The 25,009-nt window shown below is 39.5% G+C and overlaps 1 protein-coding gene across 4 annotated transcripts in view; it reads left to right on the top strand.

The window, feature by feature from the left end:
• ARHGAP24 (Rho GTPase activating protein 24) overlaps nt 1–25,009 on the top strand; it is a 750,703-nt gene that overhangs the window by 567,848 nt on the left and 157,846 nt on the right. The window contains exon 1 of one of the 4 annotated variants that reach the window (XM_056111395.1): nt 20,454–20,493. The exons of the other annotated variants lie outside the window; for them this stretch is intronic. The gene's annotated coding sequence lies outside the window, so the exon portion shown is untranslated. Of the gene's footprint in view, nt 1–20,453; nt 20,494–25,009 lie in introns of those variants that run through there. 4 annotated transcript variants of the gene reach the window in all.

Raw genomic sequence — 25,009 nt, 5'->3', positions numbered from 1 at the left:
TGACTGTGATCAACTCTTGTATTAGTGGAGCTTTCAATGATCACAGTTTTCAAGATACTAGAAAGATATTAGAGCTAATTTTAAACGGTACAGAACTTCTGATAACATGGCTTAACTGAAATAAAGCTTCATTTATTTGCTTTCTGATTGATACTTTCCAGGATCTGCATTGCTGGGTGAAGGGCATAAGGGCTTCCTAACGCTTTCATTAGACCACCGGGAAGCTAAGATAAATAGCATTTTGATACCTACAAATTGAGAGCAATTTCCATAGGTTTGCTGTGTTGCTAATTTTAGAAATTTATGCTACTGGGTTATATTCTTCTCTTCTCGCTTTGTGTATATCTCTTTATGTCGTGGTGTTGAAGCGTGTTTTTGTTTCAAAAATTTATAGCCACAATATCCCTTTGCCATTGGCCCAGCTTGACTTTTTAAAGGTAGTTCAAACCTTTTTTTTTTGCATGATTTATTGTGTGCCTGACCAAGAAGGGACATATAAATTGACTTTGGAGCAGTGTGTCTATTCTCTTTGCAAATTTTTATTAGAGTAAGAAGCTCCTACTGGCTCTGAAATACTATTGATTGTTATAACTATAAGCAACTCAATTTTTAACCACAGGAAGAAACTATCTATAGAAACATTCTTTTGATATATAATTCTTTTAATACAGAGGATACTCTATATGTATATGTATAGATAGAAACTGTTAGATTTCGGAATATATTTAAAGATTTTTAGAGCTCATTATGTTGAACTTTATAGTAAGTGTGGTATAGAAACAGTTGGAGTTCTAGTTTTTGCTTGGCTTTCATAATTTGGTAAATAATTTAGTGCCTTTTTGTAAGAAGCTCTTTCTTATACTTATAGCTAACCTTGAACATCTACAGTTTTATCAATAATGGCAATAAAAATATATTGAAATATAATATAAAATTTTGATGTAAAATTCTGTATAAAATATTTTTATAAATCATTAAAAAGCATAATTTATTGGAAGTTTTTTCTGTTTATGAGAGTTAGATAATACTACCAAACAACAATTAAGTGAATTTTGTTTTATTAAGCAAGAAAAAAATACATATTTGGACTAGGTATCAAATAAATTTATAGAGTGATAGCACAGCAGTAGGGCATTTGCCTTGCATGCAGCTAGCCCGATCGAGCCAGGTTCGATTCCTCCGCCCCTCTCAGAGAGCCCGGCAAGCTACTGAGAGTATTCAATATGCCAAACACAGTAACAAGAAGTCTCACAATGGAGACATTACTGAGATCACTTGAGTAAATCGATGAACAATGGGAGGACAGGACAGTTCAAAATTACTAGGTTTTATATTTTTTCATCTTTCCACCTTTCCACAAATTTATGAATGCCTGAGAGAACTTGATTATTTAAAAAAATAAAATAAAAAGATGCAGCATTTGTATAGGACCTTCTGTTTTTTAAAACATTTTATTTTTCTATATTCTAGTAAAAGCTATTTAGTGTAAGACTTTCCTGGATTTTCTCTTGAAAGCGTGAGTAGGAGACAGTGTTCTGATATTTCCAAAAGACTAGACTATATCCAAATGTACACAGAATTCCCCTCTGCAGATTTTTAGTTCGGGGATTCAAAGCACTTCGGAGGTGGGACAAGGATTTGGTTTGGATGTCACACCCAGTGATGCTAAGGAACTGCATCCAGCGTGGAAGGGCGGGAGACTCCTCGGCCACCAATCTCTTGCTGAGATCATCCTGGGAACTTTCCACCATAGCTTTGAGTACTCTGTGTATTATTGAATGGCATCTCACCATTTTTACCCCTTTAACCTCTGAGTGCTAGAGCTGCCATTTTAGATGCAAATAGATGCTGACATAACAAGAGGGACAGTAGGAAACCAAGGTTTATTGAACTGCAGGTCTATAGCAAACATAAACGCAAATCCATTAGTGAATGTGGAGTTACAGGAAAAGAAAGCCAGAAATACGTGTTATCTTATATGTTTGTACTTGAAACGGGGAGGATAGCTTCAATGCTGATTATTCCTTGCAAAGTAGAGGCTTCTGACCAAAGAGCTAACTTGTTTTTCCCCTCCCCCCCCATTCCTACCCCTAGCCCCCCTTCTAAGAAGTGCAGTAGATGCAAAGGTGATATTTAGTTCCCATGAGTATTCAGTGTGGGTGAATGAAATAGTCCCCCAGAGCAGCAGTTGGGTAGTTACCCAGCCCTTTTGACAACTTTCCTGGCATCTGTTCCATGGTCATTTTTGCGGCACAAATCTTCCATTAACAAACACCAAGGACTTTAATTAACAGAGCATATCAAGGAGGGGAAGTCTGATAAAATGACACCATCTGGAATAGAAGATGTAAAAAGCTCTCTGCAGCTGTGTTGATTAGGGATTCTATTAAAACTCGTCTTGATCACAAACGATTCCCCTGCTGTGGAGGGTTAACAGCAAAGTCTTTATGATGTGAAATACTTTGCTCAGGTGTGCTGCCGCCTGAAAATTTCCTGAGTTTCAGATTTTTCCTTTGACCTTGTGTTAATACCCCATTAGCACTCATTAAGTTTGCAAGCTCCACAAAGACTGGTGTTCAGGATCAACTTTGAGCTTCTAGAAGAAGAGCCATCCAGTGACTGACAGTGCCCACATCCTTCAAGAGTTCTTAAAAAAAAAAAAAACTCAGGAATTTAAATAAAGGAAGACAATCACCTTAGGAAAGCTCATAATTCAGATTTTTCCTATTTAATTTCAGGGAGGGCTTTGTAGACTCTTAAAACACTCAAGATAAATTTGTAGATTCCAGACCATGGTGTCTCTTTTTCAGATAATCTTTAATTTGTCTTTAGTACCAGGAGCATTATAATCCATTTCTTTGTAGTGATTGACATCATTTAGCTACTTTTTTTTTTTTGGACAAGGTGTTTTTTTTCTTTTTGGGTCACACCCAGCGATGAACAGGGGTTACTCCTGGCTTTTCACTCAGGAATTACCCCTAGCGGTGCTCGGGAGACCATATGGGATGCTGGAAATTGAACCCGGGTCAGCCGCGTGCAAGGCAAACGCCCTACCCACTGTGCTATCACTCCAGCCCCTGGACAAGGTTTTGAACGCTCCTCAGTACACATGAACTTTGGCTGCAGAATTTAACTGCTCCAGTTTGGTTCAGGGTAACAGTTCCCAGCTGAATATGTTTCACTTCTGACTTAAAGGAATAATAAATTCAATCTGTTGCAAATCATCAGTTTTGGCTTCCCGTGGTCTGCATATGGGTCAGGGGGGACAGGTCTTAAGGAGATTCTCTAAGAGGAGGTGTTTCTAGAGGACCAGAGCCTGTGCATCTTAGCAGTAAAACACTTTCTACCAGGAGAGTTGGACATTTCTTGCAGCTTTGTTTGTATGGCAGGATCATTGTTGAAAAGATCTATTTGGCAAAGACAAAACATTTTTTTAATGTTTAGCAATAGTGGAGATATGTTTGAAATCATAGATTCCCCTTCTCTGTGTACTTGAGGGGAAAGTTTTAAAAAGCAGTTCCAACAGGCCAGAGGGAGATGAAATACTAGCATAATAATCATTCCCTGTGGAAGTCACTCTTAAGTTTTTAATTGGGAACCTGGATTACAAATTCAAGAGAAACTGCAACGCAATCCCTTGATATCTGATGAAATAGCATAAGAATGGGAGTTAAGAAATAAATATTTTTCAACAGCTCTCATTTTAAATTCCATTCTTTTCTAAAAATTCACAATTCTAAAAATTGAATAGTTTCTACTTACATTTTTTATCTGTACAATGATAATACTTTATAACTTAAGAATGACGTGATGGGGGCTGGAGCGATAGCACAGCAGGTAGGGCATTTGCCTTGCACGCAGCCAACATGGCCGACCCTGGTTCGATTCCCAGCATCCCATATGGTCCCCCGAGCACCGCCAGGAGTAATTCCTGAGTGCATGAGCCAGGAATAACCCCTGAGCATCGCTGGGTATGACCCAAAAAGCAAAAAAAAAAAAAAAAGAATGAGATGATGAAGAGAAAGCTTGAACTGGAGGTCTGCCTCAAAGGGATGAGGGTGTATATTTTGCATTCAGGAGACCCACAACCTGATGCCCACCCCACCACCAACTCCAGAAAAAAAATCTAACAATTGCCTCACAACAGGCAACTTTTACTACTTATGGCTTCTTTCTCATCTTAGTCAAATTTACAACCACCTGAATAAATCTTAGCATGTTTCAGATGGCTAAAAAAGAGATGTGATATTTTATTAATTAAAAAGAAAACACACACTTTCCTGGAAGAGTTATATTTGTATTTTCAAATAAACCTACGGCAACCAGTGTCAGAAAGATTCTGTAATGCTATCATCTCTCCGTCAAGAATAAAAACAACCTCTTTCTTTTTATAAATTATGTTAGTATGTGTAGCAATAAGAAAGTTATCCGATGACGGATTCAGTTCCAAAGAGTTCCATTGTTTTTCTCATTATTTTAGGTCAAACCCTGAAATTCACATTTCCAGTTCATTGAAACAAAAATCAAAATCAACCTTGCCATTATCTTGCTCATCTTCATTGTGTCTTTATCACCCCTCCAAACTGTTGCTATATTAAATTATCATAAAGAAGATACTCAAGTCTTGATGCCAACTGGGCAGGAATGATCTGCGCTGAAGTATCTCAGTATGTGAATGGTTCCATTTCTTTCGTACTAAGAGGTGTGGGCTGCTGGGTTTGTCCAGCGTTGGAGTCCAGAGCTGGGCGACCATGACTTTTCTCCAGGTCCTCTTACATCACCAAAGGTCCTCCTCTGCTTATTCTTCCCACTTATTCCACTCCCAGCACCCCTAATACCCCTCCCCTGCCTTCGCCACATTTTTTTCCTCTTTGATATTTATAAATATAGCATGAATCTGTCTTTATTGGGAGTAGAAGGATTTTTCCTTACTGATTAACCCTAAAACATATTTTTTATTTACTTGTTGACAGTTTTACGTACTTGTTTGTTTCTTCTTGTAATGAAAGAGACAAGACGTTCCAACATTCTTGTCATTTCCCCCAATTCCCAAAATATGCTTTTTATTTTAGTCTGGTTCTTTAGAGAAAATGTTGTAGCAAGCATAAATTAAAGCATTAAATCAAGAGTTTTTTTTAAAGTGTTCTGTCCTAGGAGTGAGTGATAAAGGGTGTTCTTAGACCTTGTAATTCCAATTTGATAACTAGGCTCTCGACCTCTGAGTATTTTAGTCCTCTTTCAACTGCTCTTACCTCTCTGCCCTGTTGACCTTTTCTGATTCAGTGTGAAAACTTTGGTTGTTTACAATCGTGTTCTCCTTGATATCCTTAGATTATCTCCAGCAGAGATCATTTGTTTGAGTTTCTCAGGTAAAGTAGGATTATGCCATTCAGATATAGCCAGCATTTTGTTTTGCTTTGTGTGTGGGGGGCCAACCCTCATGGTTTTAGGGTTACTTCTGGGTAGACTCTCAGAGATCAACTCTGAGGGCTTGAGGTGGTGTAGGATATTGAATCTGAGTGGGATGCATACAAGGCAAAAACCCAGCCCCTACAACCAGCGTAGCACAGCGGGTAGGGCGTTCGCCTTACAAGCGGCCAACATGGCCGACCCGAGTTCGATTCCTCCGCCCCTCTCGGAGAGCCCGGCAAGCTACCGAGAGTATTCGATATGCCAGACACAGTAACAACAAAGTCTCCAATGGAGACGTTACTGGGCCCGCTCGAGCAAATCGACGATCAACGGGAGGGTCTTTACCTTTACCTTTACCTACAACCAGCATTTCTTAGCCTTCCTCAGAGATAGGAATAATATGAAACTAGATTTGCAGATTTTCTCAGGTATTATATGCCCCTTCTCTCTGCCTATCTTCATAATATTCCTAAAAGTCATCAGGTCAAGAGAAATTATCTGAAGTGAGTGAATGATGAGACTAGAACTCAAGAGAGTTCTCCTGCTGCATTTACTCTTTCAGTCTTGTCTGGAGATTTCTTTTTATAATTTTCATTTTTATCCACATACTGAATATCTGTTAATTGGTGATTAGATACCTTTGTTATTTAAGAAAAGAACATAGAGTGATTAGGTAAAAATAAAATGATACTTTTGGATGAAAGAAGGGAGGTAATTTCTTTTTTTTTTTTTTAGATTTTTATTAGTGAAACACCATGAGGTGCAGTTGTAGACTTACAAATTTTTGTGCTTGGGTTTCAGTTATACAGTGATCGAATACCCATCCCTCCACCAGTGCCCATTTTCCACCACCAGGGATCCCAGTATCCCTCCCACTCCCCACCCCCCTCCCCCCATCCCATCCTGCCTCTGTGGCAGGGCATTCTCTTTTGTTCTCTCTCTCCTTTTGGGTTCTGTGGTTTGCAAAAGAGGCATTGAGTGGCAATCATGTTCGGTCTATAGTCTACTCTCAGCACGCATCTCCCATCCTGGGAGGATCCTCCCAACACCCTTTATTTGGTCCTAAGAAGGGAGGTAATTTAAAGATGACTCTGGACAGAAACCAAGCTCTTTACATCATATGAGATGAGCCTTCTTATTTCTAAAAGTCAAAGAAATGGTCATTGTAGAATCATTCACAAGTCCTCTCTCCTTTCGTCATCCAAAAAGTAAGTATCTGTCCTTAAGTATCGAATTTAAAAAATTCATTACTGACATCCTGTTAAAATTTGGTGAAAGCAAAGGGAGATGACAATCCAGGTCACCTGGTTTACTGCAGAAGGATATTCTATTAGTACAGCTCCAAAAAGGAACGAGACAACTTTTTTGCCCATCACTATAAACATATACTGAATTTACTGACAGATTTCTAGTCATCATTATCAACTTTTGCTCTAGAGCCCGGCAAGCTACCGAGAGTATTCGATATGCCAGACACAGTAACAACAAAGTCTCCAATGGAGACGTTACTGGGCCCGCTCGAGCAAATCGACGATCAACGGGAGGGCCTTTACCTTTACCTTTACCTTATTATCAACTTTATATTCAGGAGTATCCAAATTAAGTAGTGAAAGGAATTTAAATTAGAAAACAAGTGAGCCCTTACATTTGAATAGCAGGAAGAAGAAAAATAAAGATACTATTCTACAAAATTAAGAAACAGTCATATCTAGCCAGTTATCTAGAGATCCATATCAAAATAATGTTGAGAAAATGATATAATGAATTATTCCTATGTTTCATCACATAAAGATTCCAGAGACTTACTTTAATTCCATTTAAGATTTAGTCACCCATGGAGCAGAATCCTACACCCCATAATGTCTCTGGAGGCTTGCCAAGAGTGATCTCTGAGAAGAGAGCTACGGGTAAGCCCAGGTGTGGCCCCAAAATAAAACCAACAAAAGACCCCCCAAAAAACAAACAGTCATATTCCGAGGATTATAATGCAACCAAACGTATCTATATATGGAAAATTTATTTACCATTCTATAAGCATTCATTTTCTCCCACTATTCTATGTATTAAAACTGCTTTGGGTCTGTGAGTACAGTTTCCAGCATTCCTTGTTGTTGTGTGTTTTCTGGCTCTCAAAAAAATTCTAGAGCATTGTATAACTGAAACCCAAGGACAAAAATTTGTAAGTCTACAACTGTACCTTATGGTGTTTCACTAATAAAAATTTAAAAAAAATTTCTAGAGCAGCAACCTTGGAAGATAAAAGTCAGCCTTCAACAGCAAAGCCAGGATAGGACTTTTCAGACCAAAGAGCTGATAGAAGTAGAAAGGGGTGTGTGTGTGTGTGTGTGTGTGTGTGTGTGTGTGTGTGTGTCTGTGTGTGTCTGTGTGTGTGTCTGTATGTGTTTGGGGGAGGGAGTGACAGATGGCAAGAAACTTTGCTTGATGATGATTTTTGACCTCATTCCCATGTGTTCAGCCTCTTGCATTGGAAAAACAGATTTTTTGTTCGTTTGTTTCCCAAAAATTTATTTGCGAATTCATGGTCTTTAGAAACAAATTCTGATTTCTTTACTGTAGCTATGCAATTTGGGGCCAGTTCCTTAAAATTCGTGAGACTCAATTTCCTCCTCTGTAATATAAGATTTTAAAAAATGGGAAAATGAAAATTTACCTTTCAGACCTTGGAGGAGTAATAAAAAAGTATGTAAATTCTTTGTACCATAATCAATGCTCAATAAATGGTAGACCTTATTATGGAAAGTTCTTTTTAAAAGGTTCTACTTTTTTTTACCATAGAAGTTTATTGATGGCTATATTAGTATTTTCTTCTTTCATTTTCAGCACAAAATAGTTCTGTAACTTTGAAAAACTCCCATAGCCTTTATATGATTTCACACATGAAATAACAAGGAGAGTATCTTTATTTTAACCAAGTTTTATTTTCTAAATTCTAGATTCAAATATAAGGAGAGTATCTTGAGCAGTCTAGATCTCTGCTGCTAATAGCATGTTACCATTTTACTCTCCATCTTAATTAAAGCAATGTACAGGTAGATGCATCAATGTGCTTTATAATGCAGGATAGCATGCTTTCTGCAGCATGAACTTTGAGTCCAGATGACAGGTATTCCTTCAGTTAACCTGCTGAGTTATCATGGGCAAGATATTAGGTAGTAATAGCTGTCACTGTCACTGTCCTCCCATTGTTCATCGATTTGCTCGAGTGGGCCCAATAACATTGTGAGACTTGTTAATGTGTTTGGCATATCGAATACATCACAGGAAGCTTGCCAGGATTTGCTGTAATAGCTGATTAGAATTAATTGCCCATTTCTATAAAATACAAGGTTCGTGAGAATTTTGATTACTCAAAAAGTAATACTAAGTACTTCTGATTGTTTTCATAATATTCGTTAAGTTCCCCAAAAGTTAATTCACACTACCTTTAGCATCAAGATAAATGTAACTCAAAATCTATGCTGTAAGCTGGAATCTTTTTCCATTCTCCCCCCTCCCCCCCAGAATCCCCGCACCTCCCCACCCCCGCCAAATAAACACACTTTCTATTGCCTTATTCTCAGTCTTAACTCTCAAATCAAGCTCTTGTAGTTTTGTTACGAAAGAAAGAGTCTCATGGGGACCCTTAATATCCAGTTTGCTTCCCCCTCTTTCCTTGCGTGTTTTCTTCACTTCAGGAGATACGTTTCCATTAATAAGATCATTGTCGCCTTTCCAAGATATTTTTACTTCTTAAATTTTTTATCGAATCATCGTGAGATACAGTTACAAAGCGTTCATGTTTGAGTTTCAGTCATACAATGATTGAACACCCATCCCTCCACCAATGCACATTTTCCACCACCAATGTCCCCAGTATTTCCCACCCTCTCCTCCCACCCCTCCCCTGCCTCTATGCAGACAATTTCCCACCATACTCCCTCTCTACTTCTGGGCATTATGGTTTTCATCATGTTTGGTCCTTTATCTACTTTCAGCCCACACCTCCCAACCAAGATTTTTTAGAAGGCCTCTTGCTTTCACAGTTTATCAGTCGTCTTCATTAATAGCCAATAGTCTATTTTATATAAGAATTCTTACAAAGGGTTTGGATGAAACAAAAAAAAATAAGAAGTAATGAAATCATCTGTGAAATACCATCACAGGGACCTGCCCCAGCTGCACTGTGGAACTTCCCACTAGCCAGAAATATAGTGTCTTCCTGTACTTCTTGAGACCCCTCTTTATGTATTTCTTTCTTTTTCTTTTCTTGGGGGAGGGAACTTGGGGACCACACCTAGCAGCACATCAGTGCTTGGAGTTTCATATATGGTTCTGGGAGGCTCAAACTGAGTTGGCCAATATGCAAGACAAGTTGCCTTACCACTTGATCTATCTTTAACCCCAGGAGATTTCCTTTAAAAAGAACACCATTAAGGAATAGGGTTTGATCCCTGGAGGCCCATATGGTTCCCTGAACCCCACTGAGAGTGATCACTGAGTACAGGGCTAGGAATAAGCTCTGAGTACTGCTTAACGTGGTCTCAAAAAAAAAAAACAAAAACAAAACAAAACAAAAAAACAACACATTTAGTAATAACTATATTACAAACAGTCACACTCTATATTAGACTGAGAATAAAGACCACGGTACAATATAAACAACCTCTGGTGCTGCACATCAGTGGGTTGGTGGTCACAGCACACATAAACACAAGACTTTCTTTTGCATTTCTGCATAAATTTCCTTGAATCTAGCAGCTAGAGAGGTCAATCTACAATGGGGGAAGGACATGAGTACAAACCAAGAGATGAAGCCTTGTAGAAAAGTAGAAATAACACAATGTACAGTACAATGTTCATGTAACTTTGGGCAAAGGATTATTTTAACCTCTGAATATAAATAACCTTGATTGCAAATCTCCTTCAGTCATATCTATGAGCTATTGTCTAATTCTTCAAAGTGTAAAATTCTTCAATAAAGTAAACTTGCTTGTTAGGCATCTGTCATATCCTTAAATGAGTAGTACACATTGGATTCAGATTTGAAGAGAACACTTTGAAATGTGCAGGGAACTGTACAAAACAATTTGGTGAAGGATAGATAAAAAGTGGCAGTTTTCCCATGTAATTTTTTAGGAATACCAGTTTCATATTTGGTCATATTATTTAAAAATAGGTTTGATTAGTACTCTGAAGTTAGTCCTTTTTCTTTTTTTCTTCTTTTATTTTCTTTTTGGGTCACACCCAGCCAATGCTCAGGGGTTACTCCTGGCTCTGCACTCAGGAATCACTCCTGGTGGTGCTGGGGGACCATATGGGATGCTGGGAATTGAACCCGGTTCGGACGCGTGCAAGGCAAACGCCCTACCCACTGTGCTATTGCTCCAGCCCTCAAGTTAGTCCTTTTTCATGTTGAAAATGTTTATTGAGGTATTTAATAATATAAAATCATGACTCAGATTCTGAAGTCTGGACTGGAATCTGTCCTACTTGGATAACTTCTTGTTTTGATGAAATTCGTAGCATGAACTGTATCTGATATTACCATAATCTAAGCAATTAAAATGAGTCACTAGTCATCTTTAAACTACATACAAGCAATTATTGCATAATTAACTACTTTCTGGATGATATCACTATTATATTATAGTGATACTGAATTTCCTTGGGCTGGAGCGATAGCACAGCGGGTAGGGCGTTTGCCTTACAAGCGGCCAACATGGCCGACCCGAGTTCGATTCCTCCGCCCCTCTCGGAGAGCCCGGCAAGCTACCGAGAGTATTGGATATGCCAGACACAGTAACAACAAAGTCTCCAATGGAGACGTTACTGGGCCCGCTCGAGCAAATCGACGATCAACGGGAGGGCCTTTACCTTTACCTTTACTGAATTTCCTAAAGCCTCGTTTCCTTATCTTTGAAATAAAAATAACTGTATTTGCAAAATATTTGTGCCATAGTTTCTTTTCCCTCAGAACACTGATGAAGAAGGCAAAATATAAACTTCTGTCAACATGTGGGCTTCTCTTCCTTGTGTGCATTTTAGGCTAACACGAAACCATATAAATCAGAAAAGGGACTCTGGAGACCGCATCAGAGTGTGTGGTTTCATCATCCAAAGAGTATCAGTTAGACAAACGAAGACCCCTTTTCAGGGATTCCACTATTTCAATTTTACTGAAACTAATGTTCAGAATTTTGGGTGAGAAAGTGAGATAGGTTTAAATAATAATTTTTAATTAGAAATAGGAGACACTTTTTAGTTTGCTTTCCTATCCTGGGTCCTTTTTCTCCTCAGTGAAATCTGTGTGTATTCTCCCCTACTGCCAAAGTATAACATCTATCTTGATTTTGTGTTGGAAATGGAGAGGCTCACTGCTTCCACTAGCTTGTTCCCACTTGTTCATTACTAGTCTTCTCCTGTATCTCCTAAGATGTCACAATATTTCCATTATAACACATCATTTGCCATTATAAAAGTTTCTTATTTTAAAATGGAAAATGTCATGGGGATTTGTGGTGAGAAATAGTTATCTGAAGAAATGTCTTGAGAATCACTACTTAGTTGACTTAAAAAGTTTTCTGCCACAGCTGTATGGAAATGCTTACAAATTCATTTCTTTCCTTATCATTCTTTTATTTTTTTGCTTTATGAAAAAATGTTGACATGAGGATGGTCACAGTAATATCTGAAGAGTAAGTACATTCCCAATTTCATTGTATGAAATTTCTGTTAATATTTCTTTTGAAATATAGCCTGTTGAACTAATGAAATATTTTTTTCATATGAGGAGGATTTGTAAAGATTTATTTCAATTTAAAAAGGAAAACGCCTGACTATGCCTACTTATCAAAAATAAAATGTGCAGCTGAGATTAATTTGGTCTTGTGAGTTCAGTAACAGGTGTTGAACTCTAGACTGAGTCCAAATATTCTTGGAAGGCCTGATGACTTTTGTGTTCAATGCTTCTTTCCTGAGGAGTTAAATTTAATAGCCAAGTCTGCCATTTACTTAACAGGTTAAAGTTAGTTTATTATCTTGTAGTCTGAGTTCTCTACCAAATTGAAAAATGCTTTGAACCCAAATGATGTAAAACCCATGTAATACTAGCAATGCAAACACTCCTTTAAGCTCCTCTCTTGCCCCCCCAGAAATTTGTATAGACAGAGAAGAAAGTTGTCTTTGATATATGTCTAAAGAAATCTATTTATAGAAGAGAGTAATTTTTCTTTGTCTTATGTGTACTCTAAGTTCTCCACTTTCCATGAATTTGAGTTTTAACACACAGAGACATTCAGAAATATACATATACAGACACAAACACGCATTTGCCTCTTTCCCTTTTTTTCTATTCTATAAATTAGTGAAAGCAATGACTCCATATTTTCCATATATTATACTAAGCATCTAGAAATTTTTACATGTGCCCATACATTTTTAACAGATGATTAGAGTAATGGTAATAGCAGATCTAAAGACTGAATATCTTTCTACTTGTTGAGACTATAAGCTTCCTGAATTAGATATGTCAAGAAATATATTTCAGAAAATGCTATCTAGTTATCACAGTTTGTTTCTTCTGGTTCTCTTTATTTCTTCTATTTTTTAACTACTTGGTATAGCTATCCTTGCAGATTGTTTACTTCTTTAAAACATGAAGAAGAAAATAGATTTCTATAATCTCACTAACAAAAATAAAAACTAATAAGTTACCAAGAATGTTTTCAGAGTTTTCTGTTGTTAAGAATATTTATACAAAGTTGAAATGAAATGACACACGACTATCTAGTATGCTTTAAATGTAGGGGAAATTTCAACTCACTAGTCATGTTTTTTAGACTCAGTTGTTTTCTTACTTTGACTTAAATATGTATATTCATCTAATTAAATGACATTAAGGGACTGCAGTGGGGTTGTGTTTTGTGGAAAGGAGGAGCGACACATATCCCAATGTCTGAAGAAAATTTCAACAGGGTTTGGGGGTGGGGAGGTGGGAGGTAGGAGGTAGGGGCTCTAAGGAAGGGCCAGCTCAGGGTGCTGTGTGGTTGAGTCCTTCTTGCAGGTCATAGGAGGGAAGTGATCATTGTACTGCAAGACTGTAATTTCTGTAATTTTACCAACAGATCAGTATTCACAATATCTTGATTGTCCATTTAAAAGTAACTTTTTCCTGTACTCACAAAGGAACATATTTAGATTTTTTGTGTGTGTGTGTATCTCATTATGCATACTCCTGAGTATTTCTTTTCTCAAAAGTTACTTGAATGTATTCAGGCAATTTTTCAGTAAAAGCAGAATAGTGGCTCTTTATATCTTACAGTGGAAATTACATTTATGGGTACTTTCTTTTGCATCCAGAAAAAATTACCATCAACTTAAGAATATGCTTGAAGGAAAAGTCAATTATGGCTGTTCAAGAAATGTTCAATTTCATGGTCTTTGTAAATTGTGAGAGTTCTCATACATTCCTTTGTGCATCCTTATTAGATGGTTGGAATGCAAAACTATTATGTATTTCAGATACTCTAAATGCTTCCTTAAATGATCACTGCTTCAGATGATTTGCCCTTTCATGGCTCATGGCCATTTTCCTATGGAGTTGCTTGTAAAGCCTAAGAAAAGGAATCAATTTGAAGGGAGTGACAGGGAAAAATGTGTTAGAAAAATACTTTTTCCCATTAGTTCTCAAACAAGAAACAAGTCTGTTCTACTAATTCATAAATCCAGGTCCACCCTAAATAGAAAGATTCTGCGTATTTTAGGCTTTTGAATATCTGTGTGAAGTTGAACGCTGCCACAGGGAAACATCAGGAAGATATCATCCGTTGGCAAGGAACCAAGAACCAAACAAAACCCCCAAACATCTTATTTACTTTATTCACTGACAGCAAATATTAATCTCTGCTTCCAGATGCTTTCTCCCAAAGTTTAAATTCCACTGGAAGCTTCATTTCAATGCATGTTTTTGAAAGGAGGATCTCAAACATCCGATAAAAGGACTCAGCTGTATCTCTCATTTCTGCTGTGGAATTATACTTAGGCAAAAATCAGCTGTAGGCTTTGGGCCAAAAAAAAAAAACCTTAATAATTTGAAGGAAGTACCTTATGATAAGTTGTTTTTAATAATTTCTAACTTGAGAGTTAACTGTTGCCAGTAGATTCTGTAGCACTGTCCTCCCGTTGTTCATCAATTTGCTCAAGCGGGCCCAGTAACGTCTCCCTTGTGAGACTCATTGTAACTGTGTTTGGCATATCGAATACGTCACGGGGAGCTTGACAGGCTTTTGTCATGCAGGTGAGATACTCTCCGTAGCTTGTTGGGTTTCCAGGTTTCTGGTGGAGAAATCGAACTCGGGTTAGGCGGGTTGGCCGTGTGCAAGGCAACTGCCCTACCAGTAGATTCTAACTTACTGAAATATCACTGTAATCGTTTCTAATTTTTAAAGAAATAACTCTGACAGTGGTTGTTTTTCCATACTTTATTCAGAAGCAATATACAGCAAAGACGATAAGGCGCATTCAGGGAAATGCGTGATGAGAGTAGACTATAGACCAAACATGATTGCCACTCAATGCCTCTTTTGCAAACCACAGCACTCAAAATGAGAAAGATAACAAAAGGGAATGCCCTGCCACGGAGGTAGGATGGGATGGGAGGATGGGGGGAGGGAGGGATACTGGAACTGGTGATGGTGGAGAATGGGCACTGGTGGAGGGATGGGTATTCGATCATTGTATAACTGAAACTCAAGCACAAAAATTTGTGAGTTTCAACACCCAAAAGGAGAGAGAGAACACAGGGGATTGCCCTGCCACAGAGACGGGGGGATGGGGGGATGGGGGTGGGAGGGATATTATCCATGGTGGTGGAAAATGGGCACTGGTGGAGGGATGGGTATCTGATCATTGTATAATTGAAACCAAAGCACAAAAAATTGTAAATCTACAACTTTAAAAAAAACAAAATAAAATAAAGGGAAAAAAAAAATTTGTGAGTTTACAACTGTACCTCATGGTCTTTCACTAATAAAAATTGAAGAAGAAAAAAAGTAAAAAATAAAATAAAAAATTATAAAAAATATACAGCAAAGAGTGGAAGAAAGCAACTTTTTTTTATCATTTTTTTTTTATTAGTGAAGCACCATGAGGTACAGTTGTAGACTTACAAATTTTTGTGCTTGGGTTTCAGTTATACAATGATCAAATACCCATCCCTCCACCAGTGCCCATTCTCCACCACCACTGATCCCAGTATCCCTCCCACCACCCATCTCCCCATCCCACCCTGCCGCTGTGGCAGGGCATTCCCCCTTGTTCTCTCTCTCTTCTTTTGGGTACTGTGTTTTGCAGGAGAGGCATTGAGTGGCAATCATGTTTGGTCTATAGACTACTTTTAGCATGTCTCTCCCACCCTGGGAGGGTCCAGAAAGCAACTTTTTATCTACGTTTCTAGATACTCTGCATGTCATGATAGGTGATCTTTGTGTTTTATACTTGCTTTTTAGTAAAACATGAGTGATACCAATAGAAAAATGAGTCACAGGAGCCTCAGTCCCAAAGGCTTGTAAAACATCTTGTCTGTTTACATGTGGGTTGGTAGAGTCTTGCAGATGATATTGTTGTTTGGATCTTCTTTATTAATCTAATTTAATAACTAAGATTAGAATGCCTACCTGTTTTTCTCTACTCTTCATCTTGACTTATTACTAACTCATTCAGTGGCTTACTTATTTTTCTCTCATTAATAAAAATATTGAGTCCAGAGCAATAGTAGGGAAGGCCAGGTGCTTGCCTTTCACGTGGCTGACCCGCTCTGACCCCCAGCACCACATCTGACCCCCAAGGTCAACCAGGAGTGACCCCTAGACAGAACCAGTAGTATGCTCTGAGTACTGCTGGGCGTGGCCCAAAGCCCTAAAGAAGAAAAACATCTAAAACAAACGGATTCTATTTGCAGGAATTCAATCCAGTGTTTTCTTTCAAAGGCTAAATTTAGGGATGGTAAGAGGGCTGGTGTTATAAAGGAATCTTTGGATGGGTCACTTTGCAGATGGGAATGTTAAAAGCAGAGGCAAGGTATATTTAAATGTCCCCTGACACTTTCAGAGAAGAATTTCAAAATAGGGGAGAGAGAGATTGAAAGCAGGGACAATTTAGCTACCTAGAAATTTGTTAGGAATTAGACTACAGTCTTGCAGATACAATTTCACTCTTTCTCTTACAGCTGAAAGCAATACTTGAAAAAAAGATTTTAAAAGAATACTCTTCGGTACTACATTTCTATCTCTGCCTCCAGCTTTCCAATAAAAATTGTAGAAAGAACCTGGCATTTTGTTAACATTCTCAGACTCCAGTTACTGAAAATTGTGACTTTTCCACTGAACTACAAAGCATATTTGGGAAAAAATTTGTCTTTTCTGCCACATGGAAGATTAGAATTCTTTATAGGCATTCCCAAGAATCTAGTAAGTTAAGCAAATTTTCAGAAATAATGTACTGGGGAGGGGGGCTGGAATGATAGCACAGCGGATAGGGCATTTGCCTTGCACACGGCTGACCCGGGTTCGATTCCTCCGCCCCTCTCTGAGAGCCCGGCAAGCTGCGGAGAGTATCCTGCCTACATGGCAGAGCCTGGCAAGCTCCCCATGGTGTATTCAATATGCCAAAAACAGTAACAACAAGTCTCACATGGGAGATGTTACTGGTGCCCACTCGAGCAAATTAATACAACGGGATGACAGTGCTACAGTGCTAATGCATTGGAAATATGTTGGAAAAGAAAGTGATAGTCTACTATAGAGAAAGAATTCTGAACTTCTTAAATCTGATGATAAACATTATAGCCTAAAAGAAAAAATATATACAAATATTGGCAAAAATAATATGGTATCCGGCAATGATTTGTTGTTAAGAAAATGCCAAAACAAACTGGCGACTTTGGTGAAGGGAAGTTACCCTGGTGACGAGATTGGTATTGGAACATTTATGCCTGAAACTCAATTATGAATAACTTTATAACTGTAATTCATGGTGATTCAATTAAAAATGAATAAGTAAGTCATTAAGATATCAAACTAGGTTTTTCTAAAAATCTGCAATCATCATGAAAGTTAACTTTCCATCTAAATACCCTCAAGAAGTTTTCCTGCCGATTTGCATTATTGCCTTTCCTATTGCACTTTAACAGTCAAAAATGTTTATTGCACTTTTGACAAGTCAAAAATGTTCTGAGGGGACACATCCCAGCCACCCAAGGGCATACTCCTGGCTCTGTACTCAGGGATCAAGGAACCATATGTGGTGATGACGATCAAATCCACTGTGCTGTCTCTCCAACCCGAATGCCAAACGTTTTTCCTTTCTCTTATAAAATTATGCGTTAACAAACTTACCATGCATGCATTTATTTTAATTCAAGCTCCACCGCTCACTGGCAGCATGTTCAGGCGAGTTATTCTCATCTCTGAAATGGAATAGGAGTAGAGATCTCACAGCATTGTTATGAAGATACATGGGGCTAATGTTCATGAATCTTCTAGCCCTATGTCCCATGAAACAGGCGCCCACGCAGTTAAAGGTCTCAGTTCCCACTGGTCACCTTTGTCTACCTCCTCTCCTGGCATTTCCCTTGTGCAACCTAATCTCTAAGTAATGCATACATAATAGTAAGAACGTGAGCATGAATGCCCAAATGCATTTGCTCCTCAGTTAACTCAGCAGTGAGTTTGGCATTCCACTCCCAACCTCTTCCCTTCATTAATCCCCACTGGCAAGTGAAGCAAAGACCAGCTGAACTGTGCGAGCAGCCCAGAACATGAGCATTTGCTCTCAGGGCTTCAGCTCACTCATCCAGTTCTGCCTCAAAGACCAAATGAAGCTCCCGTTGTTCATGGAGCTGATTCCAGCCCTGTGGTCCCTGCCATCGAGAGCGGTCACTCAGAGGACAGCAGTTCAGTACAATCTTGAAATCTACTTAGAACCCACTTTATGCAAACCCTGCCCTGAAGGCCCAGGGGCTTTCCGTGCGAACACAGAAGGTGATTGATTCATCAGTCGACTTCCCGAATTGGTGACTAAGGGGATGAAAAAGCCAGAAACACCTCTTCCTAGTACTCGAGCATTTCCCAAGCATTCTCTCCTTCTTTTCCATTTCATCTGCACCAACCAGGAGACAGACCAGAGTGGGGCTGAGTAACAAAGTTTCATCAAATTCGAAACCCAGAGATTAGACCAGTGGTTCAAGGTACATGGCTGGTGCACAGAGGCAGGTGGAGAAAGGGAACATGGCTGGAGAGGATATTTCCTATTAAGGCAATCCATCTAAATTCAGTAAGTAATTTTGCCTCTAAGAGTAAAAAAAAAACAAACAACTAAGAGAAATCATTTATGGGATGCACTTAGAAGTTTAAGAATTGCTACTTCTCCACTGTTGATAAGAAAATAGAAATATGGGTAATGAAAACCTGGAAAGATTCTACTGGAAACCATCTGTAAATTTGTTTGTATCTGTCTATAACACATATAGGTAGAATGATGATATTTCGTGCAAGAAAAAAATTTCTTGAAACCTCTCCAAATTAAAATGTGCTTAAGTCAAGACTAATCTTGATTTAAAAAGGTGGTAGGAATTTTTATGGGAAATTTTAATTGATTCTTCCAGTCAGGGCTGGAGCGATAGCACAGCGGGTAGGGCGTTCGCCTTACAAGCGGCCAACATGGCCGCCCCGAGTTCGATTCCTCCGCCCCTCTTGGAGAGCCCGGCAAGCTACCGAGAGTATTCGATATGCCAGACACAGTAACAACAAAGTCTCCAATGGAGACGTTACTGGGCCCGCTCGAGCAAATCGACGATCAACGGGAGGGCCTTTACTTTACTTTACTTTACTTCCAGTCAGCACTGAGATACACACATCTTTATTATCTTTTTTAATATGGGGCAGTGGCATTGCCCAATTCCAATATGTGCAGGAAGCAAGACTTCATATGAAGGCTTTTGAACAAATGATGGTTTTACTTTGAAAAGTTTGATTTCATTTGGCAAATATTTTAGTTTTACTTTAAGTCTTGTTACCAGTATACTGCCAATCTCTTTACCCCTTCCATGTCTGCGTGGATATTTAAGAGCAGTTAACTTGTGTGTGTATCTGTGTGTTGGGGTGGTGGATGGGATAAGGGTGGGAGGGAGGAGAGAAAGAATGAGAGAAAGCAGAAAGGGGGGTGGAGAGAGGGGTGGGAGATGAGAGAAAGAAAAGAGGGGGATGGGAGAGACATGAGAGAGGCAGGAAGGGGAGGGGAGAAAAAAGGAAGAAGAAAGAAAGGGAGGGAGGAAGGAATGGCAGAAGGAAAGAGAGAGAGAGGCAGAGAGAGACATGGAGAGAAAGAGGGAGAGAGATAGGGAGAGGAAGAGAGAGAGGGACGGGAGGAGAGAAAGGGAGAGGAAGAGAGGGAGAGAGAAAAGGAGAGAGAGAGGGAGACAGAGGGGGAGAGAGGCAGAGGAAGAGGGAAGGGAGAGAGAGAAGGAGAGGGAAAGAGGGAGAGAGAGGGGGGAGAGAAAAGGAGGAGGGAGAGAGAGAGGGAGAGAGAGGGAAAGAGAGTGCCTCTGGATTAGCAGATTGGCTGGTGCCCCACGAGATTCTCAGCTTTACTGCATCCCTGACAGTTGCAGTAACTCTTGACTTATGGATATTCGAATCCCTGAAAGACAGCATGTCAAGCTTCAGCTTATTCCTTGACGGTTTCTGCTCTCCCTGTAAACTCTTTTGCTTTTGCTCACCTTGTGGAGACATTGCAGGACTCAGCACTTTTACCTGAGCTCAGTAGCCAGGGAGCCCATTAGTCTGGGGGGAGCGGGCAGTGGTTGTCATTCCTGAGTGATGGAGTCATGGGAGAAACTGCAGTGAACCAGCGGACAGTAGGACGGAGCTGAGCCGCGCTCGAGTGCGCCTCAAGCTGCTGGGTCAGAGCAGCTGCCGCCTCCCTGCCGGCCCCGTGCAGCCTGCAGTTGTCACTGGCCACTGAAGTGTGTGATTGTGCAAGGTGAGAGCGGGCTGCGTTCTTGTTCCCTTGGAGCCAATTTGCCAGGTATTTCTGTTGTGTTTGATAACTTGAGCCTGTTCGTATCACCCTAGATTCTGGACCCAGACCTTGTGGGATTCGATTAATCCCCCTGCGTTCTGTCCGAATCATTCACTTGTGCAGTGTCCAAGCTGGGGCAACAGATTGGAGACCGTGCTGTTCTCAGGCTGAAATGTGATCAGCTGAGTGCCATTCTCTGCTATTCTTTCATTAATTGATCTTGACAGATGCTGGAATCATTCACATAGAATTCCAGGGCTACTTTAAAAGCATCTCAGAAACTGCTCCTGATAGAAATCGGAATTGTGCGTGTATATTTTTGAGTCTTGGCGATGATCTATTCTTGGTTTCACCTAAGTCTGTAGTGGTTAAAATTTGAGAGAAAGTACAGTGCCTCAGAACTGATCTGGTGATAGAGGAGTGAGTTTTCTGTGGTTTGCTTTCAAAGTGAAAACTTCTATTTGGCTACCGGTGTGTGTGTGTGTGTGTGTTTGTGTGGGGAAGGAAGAGTACAGACGTGTGTGTGTGTGTGAGTGTGTCTATGTGTGTCTGTGTATATGCAAGATGTTAACACTACTTGAGAACCCAGAGAAAGCCATATAACACTTTTCTATATTGATATAATTAACCAATCAGCCATATTTTAACATGGGAGCTTCATGCTGTGCGTGCAGAGACGTACACTAGTGTAGCACAGACAGACATGATGTACTTCTGAAAGGATCCGAGCACGTGCAGGTAGTTACTGCAGGTTAATATTCAAATGTATTTCTGGTTAAACTGATATACTGGTCATCCTACACCAGTTTTTTTTTTAATTTTTATTAGTGAAACACCGTGATGTACAGTTGTAGACTTATAAATTTTTGTGCTTGGGTTTCAGTTCTACAATGATCCAGTACCCATCCCTCCACCAGTGCCCATTCTCCATCATTTACATTTTTTAAAAAAATTTTTGTTAGTGAAACACCATGAGGTACAGTTTTAGACTTACAAATTTTTGTGCTTGGGTTTCAGTTATACAATGATCAAGTACCCATCCCTCCACCAGTGCCCGTTTTCTACCACCACGGGTCCCAGTATCTCTCCCACCCCCTATCCCCCCCCATCCCAGCCTACCTCTGTGGCAGGGTATTCCCTTTTGTTCTCTCTCTCCTTTTGGGTGTTGTGGTTCGCAAAAGAGGTATTGAGTGGCAGTCATGTTTGGTCTATAGTCTACTTTCAGCATGCTTCTCCCATCCTGGGAGGATCCTCTCTACACCAGTTTTATATGTGAGTTTCTTAATGGATTAAATGCTCTGCATTGTTATACCTATAAAAATATATAAGAGTTCTGCATTCATGAGGCTTATACTCCAGAAAGGGAAATGTATGAGTATTTAATAGTGCAAAATGAGGGTAAGAAAACTCTTATTAAATAATAAAAAAGGCGAATATAAGATATTAAAATGAGAAATGTTGCAATGAAATACTAAGAAGATACTCAACTGCTGAAAATTTTTGTGTCCAATGAAATAACAATAGCATATTTAAAGAAATTCGGAGTCAGCAGAAATGATGCCAAGAGCAAAAATTCTTAAAACATATTGTGAGCTTGTGGAATATACTTGTCCATCTTGATCAAGTTGAAGTTTATTGCCTTGATAAAATTAGGTTGATAGAATCAGAATATTTTTAAAGAAAAATTTAAATTCTCGTTGAAGATTTTTCTCTGGGTAGACTTTAAAAACAATATAGTAAGTTATATTAAAATGCAGTGGACATTGATCTTAAGCAACATAATATCAAAGCAATATTTTCCATCATTGAGTCATGTCAGTTTAGAAAAAAGACTCTCTCGCTCTACACGAAAGAGTGTCGCCTATTTATGCATGCTAATAGACTGAGTTCCTTGGCCGCATGGTTTATTGCTTCCAGACTATTAGGTCAGAGAGGACTGGTAAGCAGGAAGTCTCTAGCTATTGCTAGTCTCTCTGTGAGAGTGGAAGCGGCAATGTTTTCATTTGACAGTATTGAGCTCAAGGTGAACAAAGACTCAGTGATCGCCCATTCTATGTTGAAAACTACACTACTTTGACTAATGTCGCCATGATCTGAAAGTTAACTACTACCTTATTTTATTTGGGAAAAAAATCAGTTTACTGTGGTGTAACTGGAACAGATAACATTGCACATATTTAATATATATAATTCAGTGGGTCTGAACATAGTTTATACCCCAGTGAAATCATCATCGTGTTTGGCTGATTGAAGACCTACATGAACCAATCATTTCCTTCTTCTTTTCCCATTGGTTTCTTTGGGACTGATTCTTAACTGGATCAGTCAAGGTGCAGTATCGTGCTGCTAATTAGAGATACTGTGATATCTGGCAGGGTCTAAACTTACTCATCAGGTCAGGCTGAATCTTCACATTCTTTAAACAACTCATTTCTCACCCCCAAACACCTATTCTTTCTGCTTTTGTAGGGTTTGACAGTTTTTATTTTATTTATTTATTTATTTATTTACTTATTTTTGATTTGGGGGCCACACCCTGGAGTGCACAGGGGTTACTCCTGGCTCGGTACTCAGGTTATCACTCCTGGTGGTGCTTGGGATGCCAGGCAAGCACCTTACCTGCTGTATTATCTCCTGCCCCGACAGGTTTTGTATTTTCATTTTAGACATCGTGATTTAGAATTCTGTTAATTATATGAATTCATGGATACCTTAAAATGACGGATCATGACTTTGGCATCGTGATTGAGATGTGATGACGCATCTCTATCACCTGACAGACACGGATGTATCTGTATTTCTGTGATGATCACAGTGCAGTGTGCTGAAAGGAGGCATCTGCATCTGCCATCCTGCCCCCACCTCCCATTCAGAATTTCAGTTATCTGTTTCATGAACTATGCTCAGTGAAATAGTCAAGAAAAGCCTTAAAGGAAGCCTGTGTTTATTCTTTAGATAACTAGCTTACTGATATATGCAAAGAGATTTCAACAAGACCAAAATATTACGAGTATTGGCCTCCAAACTAAGCACATTATTTCTGTGCAGTTAAGTTCTCCTGGTGTAAAGAAAAGATTTACCTTTGTGTCATTAACTCTTTCCAAAGCTTCTTCCTAAATTGTGCCTCATGACATCTCTTCTTTCAGCTCTGTAGTTTATTCTAGACTTTAATTTTACTACGTCCTTAAATGTATGGAACTCTTTTTCCCATTGACCTATATTCCATTTTTCCTCCTTGACTGATTCTGGGGAAACACCCGTGTCCCCTGCAACTGGAAGTAACACCTTCTCTGTGAGCAGGACCACAGGGTAAGGAGTGCAGAAACGTGGACTAAACACAGGTAGGAGTCCACCAGGCCAGCATTCTGCTACTAGAGCAAGCCGCCTTCTTTGTCAGGTTTGCAAAGTTCCTTATTATTTCTTTATGCATACCAACACCGTTAAATGTCAACAAGGACTCTTCATGAATTCATATTGAATGTCTTTTGTGGTAGTACATGGGTTTGACTCAAAGTGGCATCAATAGTCTTTATGTCTCTCTACCTAATTATTAAAGTAACTAAGTTCCATTCTGCATAGTAACTTCTCCCCAAGTAGCATTCATTCAGATGAAGTGAAGAGAACTTGCAGCTTTGGAATGTTACTTACAAATTCCTTAAAGGAAGCCTAGATTTTTGGGGGACAAGATCCATGGGGACGGAGGAGTGGGGCATAAGGTGCCTCAGTGGCTCACGATGCCTTCCTGGCAAGCGGGAGGCTAAGGGTTGACAGCCTGGTGTCTTCTGCCTGTCACAGCTCTGCTCAGAGCCTGGGAGTTTGGACCTCTAGCCAGGAAAAAGAAGCAAGGCAGGTTTGGTGTTTGGTTTGGCTATTCTAGAAAAATCTTCTAAGGCCACAGTATCCGAGTCACCTTAGTGGACCTCTGGGGCACATCCACTTGGCAACCAGACTAGACTCAGACGGTAGCTGGCAGTTGTCCCATGGAAACAGAGGCTAAAATTATGGTACAAGTCAGCTTAAGAGATGAGCCTCACTTGCCTCGATGCCAGTGTGTCTTATAAGGAAATGGGATGAATGAAGTCTGGGGATTGAAAGATGACCACATAATAATGACCAGATAATGACCACATCACCTTGGTTGTCATAGGAACTACCCCCAAAGCACCTTATCTCAAATGCACATTTTTACAACCAAGCATACTTTTTTTTTTGCTTTTTTTGGCGATGCTCAAGTGTTACTCCTGGCTCTGTACTCAGCAATTACTCCTGGCAGTGCTCAGGGGACCATATGGGATGCTGGGATTCGAACCCAGGTCAGCCGCATGCAAGGCAAACGCCCAGCCACTGTGCTATAGCTCCAGCTTCACACTTTTTTTAACCTCTATAATTATTTCTACAAGGGGAGGCTTCAGACTTGACCTCAGTGTCTATGCTAACGCCTCATCCCATAATAGCCATCTCTTCACCCCACACGACAAATGATAGCTCAGCTGGTAAGACACCTCCCTTGCATATGGTCCCT

The sequence above is a fragment of the Sorex fumeus genome, unplaced genomic scaffold (assembly GCF_029834395.1).
Source record: "Sorex fumeus unplaced genomic scaffold, SorFum_2.1 ptg000013l, whole genome shotgun sequence".
In the NCBI taxonomy this organism is placed as follows: Eukaryota; Metazoa; Chordata; class Mammalia; order Eulipotyphla; family Soricidae; genus Sorex; species Sorex fumeus.
This window is presented reverse-complemented; position numbering and strand designations above follow the sequence as displayed.